The sequence below is a fragment of the Cydia pomonella genome, chromosome 21 (assembly GCF_033807575.1).
Source record: "Cydia pomonella isolate Wapato2018A chromosome 21, ilCydPomo1, whole genome shotgun sequence".
Lineage (NCBI taxonomy): Eukaryota > Metazoa > Arthropoda > Insecta > Lepidoptera > Tortricidae > Cydia > Cydia pomonella.
This window is the reverse complement of record NC_084723.1, coordinates 13029994-13054436: the sequence shown is the minus strand read 5'-3', so window position 1 is coordinate 13054436 and position 24443 is coordinate 13029994. Positions and strand designations below refer to the sequence as shown.

The window sequence follows — 24443 nt, the reverse complement described above, 5'->3', positions numbered from 1 at the left end:
ATTTTTATTCGTAAACATAGACGAGACAAATCACATAATATAACAAAAACATTAAAGTATAAAATGCCACGAAATGGCCTCATCTCAGCATGTTGCTGGTGGCTCCCAGAGCTAACAACGGAACTGCATCGGAAGGTAACAGACAAGAAGAAAGACATAAAATGAAAGGAAAAATTCACATAAGAAGAATATACAACATAACGACTTCATTAAATAAGGATGATTTATATAAATCAACCATCCTACTCATAACACGGTATCGGTCTGGTCCAACCATACCTTGGCTGAACATTACAGCTGCATTGAATTATTTCCATATGAGATTAAAATAAATTACATATATAGTAAAATATAATTAAATGAAATTAAGACGAATACAAAAACAATAGGTAATTAAATTGAAAACATATCAAGTAAATCATGCTCGCTTTAAACTGTTTATTCTTCTTCTTCCTCGCGTTGTCCCGGCATTATGCCACGGCTCATGGGAGCCTGGGGTCCGCTTGACAACTTATCCCAAGATTTGGCGTAGGCACTAGTTTTACGAAAGCGACTGCCATCTGACCTTCCAACCCAGAAGGTAAACTAGGCCTTGTTGGGATTAGTCCGGTTTCCTCACGATGTTTTCCTTCACCGAAAAGCGACTGGTAAATATCAAATGATATTTCGTACATAAGTTCCGAAAAACTCATTGGCACGAGCCGGGGTTTAAACCCGCGACCTCCGGATTGCAAGTTGCACGCTCTTACCGCTAGGCCACCAGCGCTCTCTTTAAACTGTTTATTGATAGGTTTTTATCCAAGTATGGAGTGAGTACTGTAAGCTTACTTATTTCTCTATGGTAATACTATAGCTCCATAATAATGGTAACATAACATTTTTATCTTCACCACTTAGATGTTGGCTATCCTCAACTGTGCAACTGGAGAGCCGTGTCGGCCCGATTCGCTCGCCGTATTTTCAGACCGATACGACTCTCAAACCACCAAGAAAAAAGCTTACTCCCATTTTAAAGGCTAGCACCGGACTTTCAACCGCTCTAATGTTGTAGGTGTCCATGGCTACCTAATTGCAAGCGATTCGTCTGCATGTCTGCCTTCTATGCCATAAAAAAACGAGTTTACCTTGCACTACAATTGATTTGTTTAGAACACAAACGGTCACATATACAAATGGATTTGTACTACAAAGTAGTGTCCTTAACATGCTTAATAATCTTGTCATAGCATACATCTTGTCAATAAAGTGCAGGTCGTTTTTCAAGAAATGCGTCGCTTAATGACATAATCCGTTGCTCTCTTGCCACCATCAATGTGCCTGCTCTTCTTAAGCTGACTGGTATTATCAGGGATGACGGCAAGAGGCCTGATGGGAAGTCCTTAGTTCCTTGGAACTTGGCACAGATGTTAGTGTGGGATTCTACCTGCGTAGACACACTGGCACCATCCCACCTCCAACGGACTAATGTAAAAGTGGACGCAGCGGCGGAAAACGTCGAAATTTTGTAACGTAATAAATATAAGAGCCTCGGTGGAGAGTACCATTTTGTACCATTTGGCATTGAAACTCTAGGTCCATGGGGTCCCAGCGCGCACAAGTTTTTGCAGCGCGTACAAGCCTGGTTGACGTAACTTCTAATAACCGAAGAGCTGGCGGCTTCCTCGCACAACGTATCACTCGTATCAGTATTGCGATACAAGGAGGAAATGCCGCCAGCATCTTTGGTATAATGCCTCAAAGGCCTATTTTAGATGTAAGCTAGTTATAGTAATCCTCTGTATATCTATAGTATATTGTTATGTCAAATAAAATGTTATTTATCTTAAGAAACACAGCCCTGTAGGTACTCGCTTTTAGCATCAGAATAATCTTTTTTACTCGTATCATCCTAAACAAACAATATTTTTCATTGCAAAGCATAAACAATTTTTATCTCCGCATTGAGTCAAGAGTAAATATAGTGTGTGCATCTGTTTTTATAAGCGCTATTGAAAGGATTTATCTACAGTGTAGCTGCAAATATTATATATAATATTAACTACTTCACTAGTATCTTATACCTTTAAACGAGCAATTCTTGTATATATATATATATTTCTGTGATCTCGGAAACGGCTCTAACGATTTCGCTGAAATTTGGTATATGGGGGGTTTTGAGGGGTATACAATCGATCTAGATTAGTCTTATGTTTGGGAAAACGCGTGTTTTCGAGTTTTCATGCGTTTTTCTTTCGACGCAGAATATGGTCGCTAATTTCGTGTTGCCGGCCACTGTCCGTCTGGTCCAGCGGGTTAAGACGCGGACGGCTAGAAACGAGTGTTACGGGTTCGAATGTCGCCCGATGACTAACTTTTTTTTTTTTTTTATATGTTCAAGTTTATTGACGACCGGTTTGGCCTAGTGGGTATAGTGACCCTGCCTACGAAGCTGATGGTCCCGGGTTCAAATCCTGGTAAGGGCATTTATTCGTGTGATGAGCATGGATATTTGTTCCTGAGTCATGGGTGTTTTCTATGTATTTAAGTATTTATAAATATTTATATATTATATATATCGTTGTCTAAGTACCCTCAATACAAGCCTTATTGAGCTTACTGTGGGACTTAGTCAATTTGTGTAATAATGTCCTATAATATTTATTTATTATTTATTTATATATATTTTTTTAAATTTTATTGTTTTTGACAAGTTTAGTTTATGAGAAAAATGTAGTTAAGATTATCACCTATATACACCACCATATTACAATAAATAGTTATAACCGAGCAAAGCTCGGTCGCCCAGGTACTAAACTACTATTTGGTTAAAGTAACTGCTTGTTAACTCTTCACTTTACACTAACACACCACTGAACTGAATATGAAATAGGTAGTTGATTAAGTGCTAGGGAAGGATATAGGATAGCGTCGATGCAGTTGTAAATTATAACATGTGTTCTGATTTGAAAACTGAGATAAAACCCTGAAAACATAAGGTTTTCTTTTACATAGCGGAATTCACAAGCGCAATGACGATTTCCATCACGAAAATCATCATTATACAAAAAGACGCAGATATAAGTTGTACCTAAATAAAATATGTCAGAAACCAACCGGAAAACACCTTTAACCTAAAGCAGATCTTGCTCTGTGACCCGCAAGGCCTTATAAATATATAATTCGCGCTGAACCGAATCTGTCCTTCGCAGGTTAAATATTTCATGCGGGATCAGACAGAACTATTATTCGTATAAGATATGAAATATTTAACGACCGTAAAGCAACGTATTCCTTGCAATAAAATTTGTCTAGTCCTTAAAGATCACTTAACATCTAGATGGAACACAAGACTATGTTAGATTCAGTATTTTTGTACGAAACCACTCCCCTCCCCCAACGTAAAGTGGGACTGGGCAGGGCAATTCTGCCGAATTGACCCGCGGCGCTGAGCCAAACTAGGCACATACTGGTTCCCCCAAGATTGATCTCGGAGCAGAGAAAACGGATATGATGGGACGACCTTGATACATTTTGTAAAGAGTGGAGGCCAATGTCCAGCAGTGGGACACTTTTAATTAAAAAAAACCAACGTACAGTACTGTTAGCTTAGCTCATGTAGATCACGTATTAAATTGTCAGTCTCTTTATGCTTGCAGCCTGTGGACCAGCTTCTCGCAGCGATCATACAATGCGCTGCGTGTGCAATATAATAATGCGTTTAGGATACTGATGGGTCTGCCTCGGTACTGCAGTGCGTCGGGGATGTTCGCCGATGCCCGTACGGATGACTTTTACGCTATTATGCGTAAAAGAGCGGCATCCCTATTGCATAGGTTGCAGGGTAGCACCAACAGTCTCCTAAACGTATTTATCGTCAGAGTAGACTGCCCTCTGATGAGGCGTTGGAACCAACTGCATGAACCCAACGGACCAACGCATCATCGAAATAGATTATGTTAAGTAGTTTTAGGTATTTATTGTTTTGTTTATATTGTACTAACTTAGATATATAGGTAGATAAATAATAATTGTTGTATGTACTAACACTATATGAGTTTATAGCTCGAAATAAATGATTTTCATTCATTCATTCATTCATTAAATTGAACACAAGACTATGTTAGGTTTAGTATTTTTATAATATCCTATTCTTGGCAACCTTCTGTTACATTTTGTCTCTTTCTATTAAACATAAATTTCAGAAAAGAAGAACAAGGACTATTAACAAGCATTTTAAACGGCTCGTGGACGTCACATTACAAAACATATGTACTCAAGTGTGAGAGAGATGCATGACACGATAGACGATAAAAGTAGAATCATCATATCTTACAGCACAGAATAAAGAACTACAGAAAGGAAACTTCCTACAAAGCCGAAGTTTGACAGTGATTCAGGGCCGAATCATATTGTCCCTTTCTGATATATGGAACTATCCCTTTCGGCTAATTAGGGTTGTCAAAATTCATGTAATTATCTTATCTGGGGTTGTTCACGCAAAGGGACGTCAAGTTGTGCCAACCCTAATAATTGCTCGGAGCAATGCCGAGCCGAACGGAGCCGAGAAAGCCCGAATGCTCTAGTTTCCTCCCCCTGCTTACAGGTCAGTTTTAGTTATTCGATCTCATTGCAACATGATACTGACAGATCAGTACCATCTCGGAATGAGATCGAATAACTAAAATTCAAGAGAGGTATGGGCATTGTGAATGTCGTCTTGCTTTGTGTGGTAGGGCACAGCACAGCGGATGTCATTCCAGATCTAGAGCAGAGCCCAACTGGGGAAGTACCTCCACCTTATAGAAAACCGCAGCCAAATAACACTAGACCCTACTCATAGTGTTGTGTTCCTGCCGGTGAGTAAGGTTGCCAGAGCTCAACGAGGGGGGGACGGGTGTTAGGTTCAGCAACGCGCATGTAACTCCTATGGAGTTGCAGGCGTACATAGGCTACGGAGACTGCTTACCATCAAGCGGGCCGTATGCCTGTTTGCCACCGATGTAGTATAAAAAAAAATCGAATTGGCCTGCTAATCGGTAGTAAACCCGGTTGAAGCCGGTGTTCCTATATTCGAATCTCGGTAAGGGCTTCATAACAAATATATCTAATGCGGTGTCTGTCTGACAAAATTCTTTGCTAGCTCTCTAGCAGACGAATAAAACACTAGGTGGATTTGACAAAGGACAGAACCATTCCGGACTTGTCAAAGTTTTATAAATGGTCCCTGAGGATGTTTTATTGCAGAAAGAAGAAAAGTACCCTCAAAAGTACATTTCTTAAAAGTACTTTTAGAAAGTAAGCTACTAAATCGTCTTGGTACGTGTCTGTGTTTGATCATTAGATTATTGATAGACACTATTAAAACATTTTTTTTTGTGTGAAAAGATAAATTAACATTTATTCACTCAACACATAATATATAAACACATAATATTATAGATATAAGTAATAAGTTTTTGGTAAAATTTTAATTTTTGGTAGAAGCTTTTATCGCTGACTGTACTTTTTATACACAGGCAACTAATATTCATCGAGACGTTTCTATTAACTGGGGGTTAATTTGCGTTGTTTTATCACAGCGTTCCCATGGCCACCTTCTGTCTCCAGCATCAGATCAGCTCCATGGCATCAAAATATTGCATTGTCATCAAATTTAAATATGTATGCAACATTTCAGCTTAATCGAAACTAAGTGGAAGTGGGTCAAATATACCTTTCAAGATTTGGTCCACACTAACAGGGCAAGTATTTCATTAATAACGAGGCTAGACACCAAAAATTCACATTTTAAAATGCCTTTTTTGACGAGATTTTACGAGTATATCAAACATATTAAAAAGCAAGATTAAAATGTGCCCTATAAAATAACTTATATGCAAAAACTACGATACGCTCTGTTCCTCTCAAAATAAGATATCACAAATATGCACATTTAAAAACATTGAAGCAAAGGGGTCCGCAAAAACCGAAGACAATTTTAGCATTCCGTGTTGCAATAAAATTTCCGAGGTCAATTTAGTAGAAACAGTTTTCAATGTGGGGAAGGGGGAGGGTGGTCTCACGGTTTTCATGATCGTAACAGTTCTTTTATCTTTATTGGACTTTTGCTTTTTATTTAGTCTATCCGTTGTTTGGCACCTACACTGAGCCACCAACCAGAATATGTTATTTCAGATTTGCTTTCCAATATTCGGTCATGCGTCATTACAAAATGCAGTCTATTTTGTATATGTGAGAAGTGAATGAGAAGTGCGACTGAGTCCATATTTCCTTCCGCAAAAAATAGCAGAACGATTTGTACGGTAAGATATCGCTTGAGCTCCACCCTTCCGACGTGTCAAAACCCAGTGTTGCTCGAAGTTACCTACACTCGGCCCGCTGGTTAAACGAACTTTGCAATCTTGCCTTTAGAAGTGTCAGTTGTCATCTAGTTTTTTTTATTCCATCAACATTGACCCATTGTGACGTAACTGTAGCTGGGTACTAACGTATGCAGGTCACATTCGGCTGAAAGGCCTGTGCCAACGGCGTAACAAACTTCTTTGTCCGCGTCACTGCCAATTAAATTTCGCTGTCAGACGAATCCGTAGGGGAATGGACGTTGACTTCAATTCTAACATAGAATTTTTGCTTTGGGTGTATATTTTCAATAAATCTGTCTATTGCGTCCTTTATTGCACACATAAACTGACATTGTAATTGATGGTGGGTTCTTTCTACATCAAGTGGTTTGGCAATACAAGGAAAAATGTATTTCGCAAGGGTCCCAAAATGTACACCTCCTGGGATGGAGCAAACTCGGATTACACGCATTTAGGACCAAATGAAAGTATTAAAACGATTTCCAGCTTGCTGGGAATTAATTCCTCAAAACCGTATTTTCGGATCTACTTTGATTGGCCAACATACAACTGATACAACTATAATGACCGTAATTATTTGAAACTTAAGAATTGCAATTGAGAGACTTGCAAGTATATACAGGCTGAATTTTGTATGCTTGATCATACAGTGCTCTTCGACGGCTGCGAAACTTGGACTCTGAATAAAGCGATGGAAAAGAAAATAGACGCATTCGAAATGTGGCTATATAGGCGTATGCTCAAAATATCCTGGACCGATAGAGTTACGAATGTGGAAGTACTAAAAAGAATGGAGAAAAAGTTGGAGGTTTTGGTTACGGTGAAAAAAAGGAAAATATCTTATTTTGGACATATATACAGAAATGACAAATATAATATACTACAACTAATATTGGAAGGAAAAACTGATGGCAAGAGGGGAAGGGGAAGAAGGAGGATCATCTGGCTTGACAATATTAAGAAATGGATGAACGTGAATAACGCAGCCATACTGGCAAGAATGGCCAAGAGCAGAAGAGAGATGGCAAAGGTGGTCGCCGACGTCCGTTAGGGCATGGCAAATAAAGAAGAAGAAGATCATACTGGCCTTGCACGTTTGTCTTTTTATCTACTTAGATGCTTACCAATTTTCATTACTTATTTAGGTTTTATAATAAGTAAAAAAAAGTTTTGATGTCTCATAGAAGAAGTATTGTATACAATAGTGTTATAATACTTATAATCAAGCTTTTCAATCTCGTACCTCACTTAGGCAACTCAGCAAGCTTCGTTGCCTAAACACGGTACTCCACTGAAAAGTTCTCTATTATACCGCGATTGTATAAAATACTATTTTAATAAATGATTCCTGTCCTCAAAAGCATATCTGCCATATCATTAATTCCCACAATTCCAGCCCAATACATCCGAAATCCCAATCAGCACTACCGCGGCTCATTAGCCACCCACGAATGACAAGTTAATTAACGGGCTCAAACAAAGCCTGCAAATATACCTACCGAATTATACAGCACGCCTGATAATCGGTAATTTAAAGGACAGACACTGGTACACTCTGCTGCAAAAAAGCTTGACCGTTATGAATGAATTGTGTATATGTGTGGGTCTGGGGGATGGTTGGGTCAATTGGGATGGTTGGGGAATCAAGAGTGAGAATATAAGTAATGTTACAATATTTTTTGACAACTTTAAAGCGTCTGGTAAAAGTACCGCCGGCGGAAATGGTCTGGCAATGTTGATAATCAATTTTTAACAATGTTTTCTAAAACATTTTTTTTATATATATACTACGTCGGTGGCAAACAAGCATACGGCCTGCCTGATGGTAAGCAGTCTCCGTAGCCTATGTACACCTGCAACTCCAGAGGAACATACATAAAAATCAGCCATGAGAATTTAAGAAAAGTTAGTATTCTTTTTTACCAACCTTTAGCTCCTTGTAGCCGACAAATGGCCTTCGGGCCAATATAGCAAGTATGCAGACATTAAAAGTACATAATATGTACTACTAATATTATTAGTATGTACCACTATATTATCCCATATATTTTATTCATGAGAAATTAAGTAAAGTCTGGCAGCTCTGGGATCTTGCTCTATTATATTTGTTTACAACCATTACCATGCACAATAAATACCATATTCAGGCAAACGATCCAAATCTATCTAACTGAACGGCCCGATTCGAAGAATGAGATACGATAACGATAAGATATGGTTTAGATAAGTTCTCATTTAGATATCGTTTGTATGTCGTATAATTGACAGAAGCAGCTCAATTCGGGCAACCAATGTCACTTTGACGTTAGAAATATCGTAGATAGTCTTATTGGGATCATAACGGAATAGAAATAAACGTCAATTTTGACATGTCGTTTAGTTATCGATCTTTTAAAGATCTTTCCAAGATCTTAAACGTGTCTTAATCATTCTTCGAATCGGGCCGGATGTCATTCAAATATCGTCCGCCATTTGTCTGCCTCTATCATTAATCAATTGCTTATCTTTAAGCTGTATCTTTTACTGAAGTGCACCAATAAAGAATATTCTATCTATCCATATGTCGTGCGTGCTCCCGCTCCGTGCACCCGCGTCAGCTAGCTTACGCCTTTATAGTAGATAAGCGTTTTTATAGTATTTTATGCAACAGTTGTATAAGAAGGGTCAAAAAAGGCGAGTGGCGTGAGTTACAATGTGAGCCGGAGCCGAAGGCGTAGGCGAACATTGTAAAGGAATACGCCACGAGAATTTTTTGACCTATTTATACAACGTTGCATACAATATTTTTCCTACGAGTCAACAAAAATAAATCTTAATTTAGGTAAACAAATTACAGCAAAAGTATATAGCCAAGACGCGCGAGCATACCTTGTGACGCGCCCGGCCCGCCCCGGGCCGCGGCCGGCCGGTCGGCGACACCTCCTCGTAAGTCATGAGGCCCTGGTACTTGCTACTTGCTAAATTAATTTTTTGGACAGTTTTTTCTCAATTTTGGCCACCGTAGCCTACGGAGACTAACAAGCAACGCTAAGCGGTCTTCGTAGTCTATGGGTGTTGCTATATTACGGGTGTCACATGCGTGTTTCTGACTTATGAAGTAATTATTTTTACTATGCAACCAAATGAATATTTTGTAAGTTGGCATCAATGCACTTAGTTTAAAACTGTATTCGTTTTGGTTTTGTTAGGTTGGTAGCCATTAATCGCAGTAACATTATAGCTTATAAAAGCACAAGAGCTTTTATGAGGAATAGACAATATAGACTTTTCTTGAAATCTTTTATGTATGTTCTTATATTCGTGTTAATGAATGCATAAATGACAGATAACAGTAGAGGAGTAGGAAAAATACATAAAATAGTACATAAGTAAACCAGACGGTAGTAGCAACAGCGTAAGCATGGCAGGAACTGGCCCCTTTAGACTTTATCATTTAAAACGTCGCGCCTCATTTTAATTAAGAAGAACGTCCACCGAGCACTTTGCTGCGCTCAATTAATTTCCACATTGCTTTGCAAAATCTGGGAACGGTGAAGAGATTATGACAGTAATATTATTTAGGCATGGGAGTTTTTATTACACGGTATGATTAATAGCGAACTATGGAGTCGACATTGTCAATAAAATTCAACTCATATTCATACTATACGAGTATCATACATTTATTTACAGTACATATGGTGCTACTTTACCGCACTAGTGCGCAAATTAGCATATTACGTTACTATGTCAAACATTTAAAGGGCCATAATGTACTGCAAAACGTTGTACGATACATGTGCGAATAGGTAATTCGCAACTCGTGTCGATTTAAAACACTCCCTTCAGTCGTGTTTTAATTTATCGCCACTCGTTTTGAATTTCCTATTTTTCGCACTTGTATCGTAATGTACTACCTATTAATTACTGATTTTAATTGCATAATCAAAGATAAGAATGATGACGAGTTTATAAATGTATCCTTGAATATATAAATATTACAAATAAGAATAATTATATATTTTTTTGTATTGATTATATTACGAAACTTCATTAAAAAAATATATGTATATTAAAAGAGGTGAAAAATATGAATATAAATTAATCAATACAAAAAATGCTCATTATTCTTATTTGTAATATTAATGTTATAAATTAAATGACCGTTTACAAACTAGTCCACATTCTTGTCCTTGATTACGAAATAAAAATCACTAATTAAATAAATCTATGAGTATGAGTAAAAATATAAGTTGAATTTTATCGCCAATGGCGACTCCACAGCTCGCTGGCTATTAGTCTTCCCATACGATAAAAACACCGATGCCTAATCTGTCTCTGAGCATTTAGATATTTGCATTCGACATTCAAATCTCTGCATAACAGCAGCTCGTCACTAATCTATGCTAGATGTGTCAATGTTTTTGTGCTCAGCCAATGAATTAGGTATATATTGGGAGATATATCATCCCCTTTGTTGTTAACTAACAATTCGTAAATCTTAATGCAAAGTTATAAGTAGTCAGACCAAGCTAAGTTAGCGATTTTGATAGCCCAGACGGTTTCATAGAAATTTGACGTTTAAGATAACACTTGCTTTTAAAAGTGAGCAGTTTTTATTGCAGTTAACTCGGAAAAAGAAAAAGTAAGTCATGTATAAGTCTCGGAGATGAGCAACTGTTTTATTTATATTGAAAGGAGGACATTATTTTTTTTTTATCTTAGCTTTACCAGATAATTTGTGATGAAAAATAAATAATATACTTCCAAACAAAAACAACGATTTTTTTAAATCATTAGTTTCATATTTTAACAGCTCCCTAGATAAGTCGAGAGTGAGCCTGCCTAGAGCCAGACCAAGATAAGTTGGCAGTGATTTTGACAGCTCAGAGAGTGCAAGTGTTATTTTAAACGTCAAATTTCTTTGAGATTATGACATGATAGCCCAGCCTATCTGGGCAGCTGGGCTATCAAAATCGCTGCAAACTGAGCTTGGTCTACCTCTACACTGATAGTAAGTTACGAGTGTTACTGTAAGTGTCTTAACCTACGAGTGTAACCCTGGAAGAAATCGACCTGAATATTAACTTACAACATATATTTGTTTTCTTGAAAACAATAACTAACTTCATCCATTTTATTAAAATAAAGGATGGCTGAGATGTCTAGAAAAACCTCCACTAACCAAATTTTCCACAGGCCGAACCAAATCACAATAAATTATTTCACAATACGTCATCTTATATTTTTCAAGCGAGCCAAGAATTACAAAGCTGAGGCTACCATTATTCAAAACAAATTGATCTCATCTTGACTCGATACATCTCACCCGTGCTAATGTAACACGATTGAGATAAATCAAATTAAAATCAATTTTCAAAGTTCGAACACCGATTATCAAATTATGATTACGCCTATAATTGAATAACTGAAATTGGACTGTAATTAATCTCATTCAGTACAAAATCCGGGCAAATCTTTCTTGTAATTAGCTAATTCCGGATTCCGAAATTCAACGAATAAAATTCTCAATTTTCATCGCAGTTATATAATCAAAGAGACCGTGATGAGTTACTGATTTATAATTTGTATTTATAACAGATAATCATCAAAGAGATGATGGAAACTAAAATCATAAAACCATCGAGAAAAGTCAAGTCTAATTAAGGTAAAAGTATTAGTGCTCGACGCTGCACTAGTACTCGACATGGGCACTTTATGTCAAAGTGACAAGGATTAAGTTTGAATACAGAAAAATCTTTGTTGTACAAATTTAACCCATATTTCTATGACATAAAGTGCCCATGTCGGTAACTAGTGCAGCGTCGAGCACTAGTACTTTTACCTTAAGTATTTTGGTATGACGACCGCTCTGGCCTAGTGGGTAGTGACCCTGCCTATGAAGCCGATGGTCCTGGGTTCGAATCCCGGTAAGGGCATTTATTTCAATCATGAGCACAGATATTTGTTCCTGAATCATGGGTGTTTACTATGTATTTAAGTATTTGTATATTTATATATCGTCGTCTGAGTATCCACAACACAAGCCATCTTAGCTTACCGTGGGGCTTAGTCAATTTGTTTAAGAAAGATGCCTATAATATTTATTTATTTTTTTGTTTTATGATATAGGAGGCAAACGAGTAAACGAATCGCCTGATGGTAAACGATTACCGCCGCCCATGGACACCCGCAACACCAGAAGGGTTGTAAGTGCGTTGTCGGCTTTTAGGATTCGGTCGTATTGTATTATTAAAAAAAGCAGTTGTGATTCTGAGGTGTAGATTATAATACACCACTGTGACTAAATATTGATACCTAGATGTAGAAAACATTTTTTGCTTAATAATTTTTTAATGTATTTAACAAAATCATTATGTGATACGCTGATATTATTCTAGCTTCTATCAATTGATAAGTTTTTATAGCTTATGAGATGCAATTAAAATCTTTTGGTAGGTTTTCTTTATAGACAGCCAAGAAAAGAGAGATGTTGTCGTTTAATTTACGTTACTACTAAAAATACAGACTTCCTAGAATACATTTTTACTTTCATTCAACATTAAATATATTCAAATGTACCTACTATAAAGGAATAGAATGATCTATTTTACCCGTTACTTGACTTGATTAAACCATAATTTACTTTCTGTACATCGTTTTCTTTTGTCTATCTTGATTTATTTTTCACTCTCAATCGCTCAAAGGTTTACTGGAAGAGATCCCTTATAGAGATAAGTTCACCTGTGTACATTGTATATATTTTGTTTTTAATCTGTACTATGTACAAATAAGTGTTTACATAAATATTACCTATAAAAAAGTGGCCCCTATGTTTGAGATTCATTTATTTAAGTTAGATGTCCGTCTTTGGATCACAAATTTACATATGTGTACCAAATTTCGACCAAATTGGTCCAGTAGTTTCGGAGCAAATAGGCTGTGACAGACGGACAGACGGACAGACAGACGCACGAGTGATCCTATAAGGGTTCTGTTTTTTTCCTTTTAAGGTACGGAACCCTAAAAACTCTAAAAATATAAAAATAATAATTCAGCCCAGATACGTCCCACTGCTGGGCACAGGCCTCCTCTCATGTGCGAGAGGGCTCGGGCTATAGTCCCCACGCTAGCCCAATGCGGATTGGGGACTTCACATACACCTTTGAATTTCTTCGCAGATGTATGCAGGCTTCCTCACGATGTTTTCCTTCACCGAAAAGCTAGTGGTAAATATCAAATGATATTTCGTACATAAGTTCCGATAAACTCATTGGTACGAGCCAGGATTTGAACCCGCGACCTCCGGATTGAAAGTCGGACGTCATATCCACTCGGCCACCACTGCCGCCAACAATAATAAGATGAACTAATAATGAGAACTTAAATTGCAAATAAACTCAAACAAATCAATAGCTCCCCAAAACTAAAACAACAAACTAATAAAAACGGTAGCTTCCCTTAAGCTAACATTTGGCTTGTATTAAAATGTTTACCATTTTCAATTGAGCTCCAAAAACTGTTTCGAAGCTGTTGCTCATATGAAAAGTACTAAGAAAAGTAAAGTGGAAGGGTTCTAGTTAAAATGGGCAATAGTTCCATATGTGAAGGCAGCCAGGCGTGTTAATTAAAAAGAACAAGCAAAAGTGTGTCGTGTTGCAATAACATAAGTGTTGTTTCAGGTTGCACGGCTCGAGATATTGTAATTTTGGCTCAGAGAGCTCATGATTTGCTGTAGTCACAGAGAACTAAAAAAATCAGAACAACAGCTTAATATAGTACATTACGATACAAGTGCGAAAAATAGGAAATTCGAAACGAGTGGCGATAAATTAAAACACGACCGAAGGGAGTGTTTTAAATCGACACGAGTTGCGAATTACCTATTCGCACATGTATCGTACAACGTTTTACAGTACATATGGCCCTTTAAATGTTCGACACAGTAACATAATATGCTACTTCTCGCACTAGTGCTATAAAGTAGCCCCATATGTACTGTAAAAATATTAGTAATAGTTGATAAGAACGCAATGAATTTGAATTTTTCGTCTATACATTTGACACATTTTCTTAGAATGTGTTTTCATTCTTAAGAAGTTTATATTTATTATTAAATATTAAGACTTATTTTTCCATTTTTACATCTCTTAGATATATTTATAAATTTAATAAAAGTAGAGTTTTTATCGACTTGGGCTCTTTCAAATAATGATACTATAAATGATTATAAAAATCTGACGGTACAGGATTCCGAAAATAAGTTTAGTAAAACTATGTTGAGCGTCACAATAAGACTCAAAAAACATATCTTATGAGAGTTATGAGTACAGAATTGAATAAATAAATAATAAAATAAATATTATAGGACATTATTACACAAATTGACCCCTTTGGTCCGTTTTCATAACTATGGTTTTCGTAACTGGCTGCCAAAGAAGATTAATTTTTCCTATTTTATAATTAATTATCAAACAAGAATTTACTTTCTGGTTTCGTAATCGAGTTTCGTAACTGGTTATGAAATAACATTTTTTTTTTCTGTTTTCGCCTGGATTGGCTACGAAATATGAATTATTTTTCGCTACTTCGTAATTAGTTATCAAACAAGAATGTATTACTCTTTTAGTAATCGAGTTTCGTTATTAACTTCGATATATTTTTTGGAAGTTAAGTGCCCCTTTTGTTGCCAATTTACCCTGTGAGTGACTGACTGGGTAAATTGACTACAAAAGAGAAGAGAGCAACATCCAGGCTCTTTCTGTACCAATTTTGATTTTAAAAAAACTTAGATACAAATGGACTATGGAAAACAAAGTGAAATGTATGAAAATTTTCAGAAATATGCCTACTTTTTCGTAGGAGGATGGGATCAGCTCATGATTCTGAGTATATAAATAACATTAAATTTGTCTTTCCTAAAAAAAGGTATGTACCTATCGTTTTACATGAAAAAGGTACTAAGTGTATCACACGAAAATGTCCAATTATGAAAAAAGAAAAAGTAATAAATTTGATAATTAATTACGAACGAAGAAAAAATACTCGATTACGAAAGCAGAAAGTGAATTCGTGTTTGATAATTAATTATGAAACAGGAAAAATAAATCTTCTTTGGCAGCCAGTTACGAAAACCATAGTTATGAAAACGGACCAAAGGAAATTGACTAAGTCCCACAGTAAGCTCAATAAGGCTTGTGTTGAGGGTACTTAGACTAATATTACTGAGATTATGAAGTTACTTAGAATTAAATTAAATATCATAAATCTTACCAACTTGACTTTAATAGTAGTACGGTTGTCAAGTATCAAGTTGTTACTCTGGTCAGTTTATCTACTTTAGCATGCCAAGATGAATTCACGAAATCCGTCGAGAGATTTTACAAACGGCAAAGCTATTAAATGTTCTACGTTCGCTGAATTTCATGACTGACACAGTCACGTTGCAGTCGTTATGCGATTTTCGTGTTCTGTATGATATCAAAGTATCTCAAAAGTTGGCGATCTCATTGGCACGTTGATACAATATTAGTCTTCGCTTTTATAACTTATTCACTTGAGATACTATTTGAAACCTGTGTTTTTTTTTGCAAACCAACCGTTTCCTAAAGAACTATTTACGGTACGTCCTTTCGGACCCGGGTACTTCCTTAAACTACGTCCAAAAGAGAGGTATGGGTATTGTGAATGTCATCTCGCTTTGTGTGGTAGGGCACAGCCAGTGGATGTCATTCCAGATCTAGAGCATAGCCCAACTAGAGAAGTACCTCCACCTTATAGAAAACAGCAGCCATATTAATTTTGTAAATTTGCATGAATTATGAATGAATTCATTTATAGATACTGCAAAAGCTTTTTTTCAACCATAATCATCATCATAGTCCCACGTAGATGAAGTCTTGGGCAAATTTCCTAAAAATATCATGTTACTGCTGATCCCAATGTGTAAATTGAGCCCATAGAATGTCTATTATAGAGATGTAACATCTCCCAACTTTTAATCAACGTTCAGTAAATGTTAGGGTCAACTTGACCCGCGTCAAACTATCTCTAAGCGTTTTCTCTAGTTAACACTTTCCTAATTTAAGGAGTGGCCCGAGTTGAAAAGTTTTGGCGAAGTAAATGACTAAATAAAATATTTTCATTTGTAATGGTCTGAACATGGTCGTTGTTCTTCTAAAAAGTGTGCAGAAAATTATTTATGCTGAAGAGCTCTGTACTTTCTACGAGTAACTACGTTTTTTTCTTTTTTTTACAATCACCAATTAAAATTTTGGTTTAAAATGGATTTCTTGTAAAATTGCCATTCTGCTAATGAATTCACCATTCCATAAATAACGATATTTTTCCTTAATTTTTTTATTGAAAAGAAATACTACTGAAGTTTATACATAGCCGCGTTTTTTAAATACACATGTATTTTACTTTCCTCCTGCTTCCTGTTGAAAGTCACCATTTCAACCCTTGGTTAAAAAAAAAAAAAAGAAAAGAGCGTACTCCCATCTTAAATGCCGGCAACGCACTTACAACCCCTCTGGTGTTGCAGGTGTCCATGGGCGGCGGTAATCGCTTACCATCAGGTGATCCGTCTGCTCGTTTGCCTCCTCTACCATAAAAAAAAAACAATACTATTTATTTATGGTGCTGAAAACTAACAAGATCGATCAAGAATTGGAAAAAGAGTTTTTAAGGCGAGTCACATTGACACTCCGTTACGGCAGAATAATAATTAATATGTCGGTCGATCGTAATATCCGCCAGATCATGAAATTTCTAGGCATATCGTGAAACGTGAAAATCATTGTCTCATTCCCTGAGTCAACAAAGCCCCGGTGGTTTGCCCTTCGGGCATCTGTATCAACATTCTACCTATCTATTGGTTTAATGTGACTACCGTCAAAACATTACACAGGAACTTTACGATTGGGCGAATATAACGATATCAATTCTCCTCCGTAAGGTAGAAAGAATGGGAATTCGAGGAGTGTCTCTGGCTTGGTTTGATAGTTACCTATCTAGAAAGTGGATTCAGTTAAAAGTGACAACAATTGTGTAAATTTTGGGGTGCCGCAAGGAAGTGTACTTGGGCCAACTCTTTTTTTAATATACATAAACGACATTCACAATCTTAACATACCAAATGCAGAAATCATTTGTTACGCAGATGATACAGTTATCCTTTTCAATTGCCACAACTGGTAAATTACATTTAACGCAGCTGAAAAGGACATGAATTGCGCTGTCTCTTGATTGCATCGTAACCTCCTAACCCTAAACAGCGAGAAAACAAAATTTATCTGCTTTCACAAGACCGCTGCTTCCAAACCCAACAATGCTCCGCCCATTAAGATACATACTTGTAACAACTTCCAAAACCTCTCATGTCGATGTGAAGCCATATGTCGTGCTGATAAGATAAAATATCTTGGACTGCTCGTCGACGAGAATCTAACGTTCAAAGCACACATTTATTGCCTATCCAAAAGAATAAGGAAAACCATCCATCTGTTTAAAAAACTCCGGCAGTCAGCAGACTTAACCCTCCTTAAAACAATATACATAGCGCTGTGTCAGGCAATAATTACATACGGCATCAGAGTGTGCTGCAAAAACTACTATCTTAGTGGCCGAAAGAGCTCAGCGCTCGGTTCTTAATGTCATGCTTAATAAGCCTTTCAGATACGCAACAGTCAACCTTTTACTCTGAAGCACAGGTCTTATCAGTTCGTCAGCTCTTTATTCATAAAATCTGCATTACAGTGCATAAGTCTGCAATAGCGGAGGAAAACTACGCCATCCTGGTATCGAGACGAGTTTTTAAACTGCCTGTACCTAGAGTAAACACCGGTTTTGGTAGACGCTTCGGCGATGCCCTCGGCTCTTTACAACATAGTAACAAGTCGGCTAAGTTCAATAATTAACAGCTCTGTAATAAAATGACAAAAAATTTATATTTACCTGGCTCTCTTCACTAACATACAATGAAACGGAGGCTCTGCTTGTAAAATTAGTTTAAGAAATTTAGTTTAAGAAGTATTTTAGTCACTTTTCTAAGCTTGCAAAAATACCTATATCACTCTGTATTACTCCTTTAAATATTATGTAGATTAAGGCATGGCACAATATGGTAAAATGGTCTTCCGCGATACAGGCCTGGCCTAGTGCGGGGACCTCTGCAATATCTGTAAACACATTGCTATGCGCATTACTATTAATACTTACTGTTATCTCTGTGTAACTTTTCTTTTTATATGTGCAATAAAGAAACTTTTTATCTTTATCTTATCTTTATCCTATCAATGGGTTGCCGACAAATATACGAACATCATTAGGTTAATAAAACAGGCCTGGCACAATGTGAGGAAGCTTTGCATTCGCTGCACCTGCCACGGTAGATCTCGGTCTACGAGTATGTGTGAATCACATATACCTTGAAAGTTAGGTTTTTTTAATTGAGCAGAAATATCTGCAATAACCCTCGTCTTTCTCCATTTTTCCTTTAATACGGGTGTTTTTTGTCACCTGCAATAATTTACGGGGTGAAAGAACAATTGACTCCCATACAAAATATCAACATCAGCCAGACAAAATGCATGTTTTTTTCGTGATTTCGGAGTTGGTCAGTAAAAGTTGCTCAGTATACCTATATATTCACTCCATAAATTATTGCAGGTGACTAAATTTATATCCTGTATTAAGACCTTCAAAGCTGCAAATAGGATATGATCAGTTTTATTTATTATTTATTTTATCAGTCTAAAGCTTGCATTTTTAGTGGAGATATGCGCTTCATCGATTTTATATATTATAAGACTGTTTTTGTTGATGGCAATACTAAAGGCATATGGGGCTAGAATAGCAAAAGCAGCTAGAACCAATTACGCAATAAATAACACGAAGATGAGAAAAAGAGCAGCCAACAAAACGCAACCAAACTGAACTGCAAAACATAAAACTACGAGCGTTAAATCAACACAAAGCTCAAACAAAACAAATATGGATCCTCCGGCGCTCCTTTAAAAAACTTTGAACAAAACGAGAACTGAAAAATGGAGAACATTCTGAGCATAAATTGAAAACAATAAATAACTTTAGCCGGAGTGGATTTAGCATTCAGTGCGCGAACGCTGGACGCTTTAAAATAATTTCAAGTTCAATTTTTGAACACACACCAGAAGCACAAACTGTACCGGCGTTTATACTATTTACTGTCTTAAAGTTTCTTCAAGACATAGGGTCCAGTGATGGTTAGAAAGTATTAGCTAAATCTTTAAATACTGTGACGAATGTGTTTGTACGAACTTAGAATACTTAGAATTCTGGTAAGGAGATGTTATTTGTGATGAGCACGGTTGTTTTTCTTTGGATTAGTTTATCTATCTATTATAAATAAATGTTTCTTTATTCAGGCAATAGAACCATTACATAAATACAAATACAATACATTTAAAAGGTAATAACTAAACACAGTAAAAATAAAATAAATAACCACTGAAAACTTCTTACGGTTCGGTTGCTGATGCGCGGATAACCCATGCAAGAAAAGGACATTTTGAAAATGTTTTTATTTACAGTCATAAAAAGCCTATTATTAGAAATGCGTACCCTGTTCCAGAACGAAGTTATTCGGTTTCTATAATGGCCATGGCAAAGAAGTCAGGTACCCTGGCTTCAACAAACATCATTGTACTGTACTATAAGGATGTTGTAGGTTTTTCGTGAATATTTTGCCCATTGTTGGCAAGTATAAAAACTTTGGCAATATGCCCAAAATACCACAATTAAAGACTAAAGACCCACATGTGCGACAATAATGAGTTGAGTGTAAAATTTGTATAATTATTTCATTGACACAAGATCCGTAAATATTTTTTGGTTTAGTCAACATTGCGGTGTTGTTTTGCATCATAACTGTTCCTTAGAATATTCACCACCTAACTTTTTATGTACCTATGATGAACCGTTCATCGTGAACGAATAAAGAACTGAACTGAATTGAATTGTAAATAATTATACATTACTTAAAATATCCTCAACCTCGAACTTTTAAAAGTCTAACATTGAATAGTGATTTAGCGACTTTAGTGTTGATCGACGTTATGTCAAACCACTTGAAAGAAATAAGCACCATTTAATATCATAACTTAAACACACATTTAATGATGGAAATGAAGTTACACATTATTTATTCAAGGTTTGAGCCAAATGTATTGATATGCACTTATATAGTTTATAAGTCCGAGAAAAATCCATATGTATATGACAACTTACTAATAGGAAGACACGCGTTAATACAAGAGGTATCGTATACTTCCACCATATTAGAGCTTTCCATGTTTCCGAATAAAAACAGTTGAAGGAGTCGCCGTCGTCGGATACGGCGAGGAGGACTATATATAATTTGCTATAACGACCGATTTCAATTTTAAAAAAGTTTATTGTTCAAAGGATCGAGTCAAAGTGCTCTTTTACTATGGAAAACAATAAGGATTATAATTTTATATACTTTGTCCACGTAGCTGTATTAAGAATAACTGTGCATTTGCAATTTCCCAGTCTGTTTATCCACAGACTTTTATAGATGAGAAATGAAGCAGAGGTGACATTTTTCCGTAGTTATAGCTGCAAAGTCTACGCCTTCGAGATAAAGGTCTGACGCGCCCTCGGGAAATCTCCAGCTAAATCAATAATAGGTCATCAAATTAACCGAACGATTGCTTTTGCAAAAAAACTGCTAGAAGAAAGTAATTAACCGCGTTCTTTGATGTGAAAGGGAATTCAAATGATCCTTTTTCTTGACAGTTTATTCACACTTTATTGGAGAAACCGCAATTTTTCTAAATGTAATCTTAGAGCTTGTGATTATGCGTACGTTGTAAGCCGAGCCGCATAGGGTACGCTGCTACGGGGATAAAACAAGCCCCAGCTGCGGGTGCTGTGGTGGATTTCCATAACTGATTTTAGTTTCAAATGTAGGTAATTCAAGGTCCTAATATCAAGACGATATTAAATATATATTTTAGACATATTAGTAATTAAAAACAGCTCGAATCCAATCGAATAAAAATAAATATACCAATTATCATTCAATCATAATAGTGCAACGTCTTCGAATAACAAAAATCCATGCTTAGTCAGAAGGAGACAGATGTGCCAACTTCCTCGTACTCTCCCCCAAAACTACGCAAAATTAGGTCAGTCCCCAAATAAATAGTACGGGCCCGTAGACAGGCTGTTACTATAAACAGAATACCCTAAATAATGTAAGCTTTAAGATTTTGTAGGAGATTAAACTCTTTTAAAATGTTTTAAGATTTAGGCTCGTTTTATTCAATGGAGAACGAATGAAGAATCAATTAGCATTTGCAAACACCCCTAACGACATGATAGCTCAGAAGTAGTATTCGACTTTGTTTTAGACCAGCATTTCCCAAACAATGGATCGCAACCCATTGATAGGGAATAGGTAAGTGAGCCCTAAAACTACTAGGGAATCTAAACTTTACCGGTATTTTATGCCCCCTTTTTAAGACGATCAAGAGTTGGGCCCGACCAATGGCAGTTTTGTTAGGTGGATTGGAGACCAGTTAACTTTGGGAACCACTGTTTTAGACACTTTGAGGATTAGTTTACATTTGGAAAAAAGCGAGGCCCGAGGTTGTCTAATAATGACATGACATATATTTCTTTAATACAGGATAATTCGGCTGTATACTACTTACTACGTATCGTAAGATACTTTTAATCGCAAACTATAGAGATTTATCACTATTTAGAAAAGTATTCCAGGGTGATATGTACTTTTTGGGTTGTTTCATCCGCTACCGTTGATGCTGACTGTGCGTCAATACTGAATAATTTAAACCTTACTGCATCGTAATAAAACTTACTAATGATCAATTATGTCGCTATTTGCAGAAAGACAGCGCAATTCTTTTAGGTCAAAGATGATATCGTCAGTTGTCAATAATGATCATTCCCATTACTATCTTCAAGGTACCCACCACCTTATTGACTACGAATATAATGGTACATTTCGCTTGAGGTATTGACGCACCAGATCTGAGCTGAAGAATGGCAGTTCATTAATGGTACCTTCGTTAATAATGCAGTGTTAGGGTTTGCCCGTTGTATAATTCAGGCCCTCATCGCTATGTCATTCTCCTAAACCTTCTTTGACAGCTCTAACAAAGGCTGATGGTGCGGTTTGTGTACTTTGGCAGGTTCCGTGATAGACGATCCCGTTTCAAAATGTATGTGTTGGTCACTAAAAAAGTTTATGCTTGTCTTAATGCGAACTCGAAAAAAACCAGACACATTTTAAAGTTAAAAGGAAAAATCGGTTTAATTTATCTGGAATTGGCGTGTATATTATGTCAGTCAAGCATGATATTTACATAGAGGAATATGGACTAACAAATAAGCTAATAGATAACCAAAATAAGCTATACGAGTTCCTTTTTACGAAATACCCACTTTACCATCCATAACCAAATATAATAATATGTGTATATTAATCTTTATTAAATTAAATAGTGCCTTAAGTGTTGTTATACATATAAGTGTCTCATGTAAGTGAATTTTATAAATTCTTTATGGCATAATAAATATCTTAAACCACTAATAGTCAAGATGCATTGCTAAAAATAGCAAATCTTTAGAGACATTAATTGCTTCCGAGGTTTTCTTAAGCGACTAGATTACAGTGTGGGGTTCTTCAATACACGAATGTAATTTTTTTTTAAGAATCGGTAACGTGTATGTAGCACCCCTGGAGTTACAGGCGTCCATAAGCTACGGTGCCCGCTTACTATCAGGTCGGCCGCATGCTTGTTTGGCACCGACGTGGTATTTAGAAAAAACAACGTTGTATAAATCTACATTGGACACATATTAGTCTCCAAGACAGCCCATTGTGGATTGGAGACTTTACACACACTCTTGATTTTCTTTGCAGATAGTAGATGCAGATCTCGCGATGTTTTATCCTTGTTCCAAATTGATGATCCGACATAACTTCAAAGTATTGAAATACAAACATAACGCCTCTTCTTAGAGGCCTTTGGGAGAAATTGCAATAGACAATATTGCCATGAGAAAAACAGCAGGGGCTTCGTTTTAGTTCAAGCTGATTATTTATCTAACTGATATCACTATCACTAATAGGTTTTGCAATGAAGATGTTTGTTTATGTCATGAATCACCTGGAATACTTTTATATAAGTAAGAATTGTACACAATATCTTTCGAATAAGTAAGGTAATTGTATTTGTAGGTATTTGTATACAGGAAATGTGTTGTGTTACGATTATAATAAGCTTATGATAACTGCACTTGTGTATCAAAGCAAATTAAATAAGAGCCACCATACAAAATTATCCACAACCATAATGTAACCTATTTCGTGAATACCTCAACAAAAAGTTAAGCCTCTTTTTACCAAAACAACTACGTAATTAGGCCGGGCAATAATTGTCCTTCATACTACATGTAGATTTATGAAGAGGCGCTCTGTCAATACAGCATAAGTAATATTTGGCAGCGGGCTATTAGTAATCTTGTCGCGATGAATCATATTGTGTTTACATTTTTATCACAATAACCTTGATAAAGTGTCGTCTAGTCTTACAGTAGCGCTTACCGTGTGTAGACGTAGGGTTAGTCTGCGTGACACGAAACGCGAACTGTTTGCACGGGTGCTGCGCTCCGCGGCCGGGCGCGTACTGTCTGCGACGATCGATAGGCCAGCCATAACGGCCAGCCATTGCTGCGTTGCGTTCCGTTCTAGGCATGCGTTCATCATTTACTTCTTTAATTCCGGACGATAAAAAAGCATGCGGAAATCAGCCAGTCTTATTGTGAAATGGAACGTTGTTTCTAAATTCAAATTGATGTTGATATGACGAAGTATATGAAAATTAATTTAATTCATAAATTGACTGTTGAAATGTGTATTTTTTGTTTTAGGGAAAAGGTTATAATTTACTTTTCTCTTTTTGTGTTACGTTTACGTTCTAAAAAAGGGAATTGTTGTGTAGGTTCATGTTGCTTACAGATAAAGTGCTGTATTAATAGAGACGGCATTTTTATTAATTGGTGTTGTTTTAGTTGTGTTTTAAGCTG

At 36.5% G+C, this 24443-nt stretch overlaps 1 protein-coding gene across 2 annotated transcripts in view; it reads right to left on the bottom strand.

The window, feature by feature from the left end:
• Nucleotides 1-24095, bottom strand: part of LOC133529722 (complexin) — a 552838-nt gene extending 528743 nt beyond the window's left edge. Inside the window, exon 1 of one of the 2 annotated variants that reach the window (XM_061867521.1) lies at nt 23962-24095. The gene's annotated coding sequence lies outside the window, so the exon portion shown is untranslated. The remainder of the gene's footprint in view (nt 1-23961) is intronic. The other variant, XM_061867520.1, reaches the window with a different exon arrangement.
• Nucleotides 24096-24443: the final 348 nt, after the last annotated feature.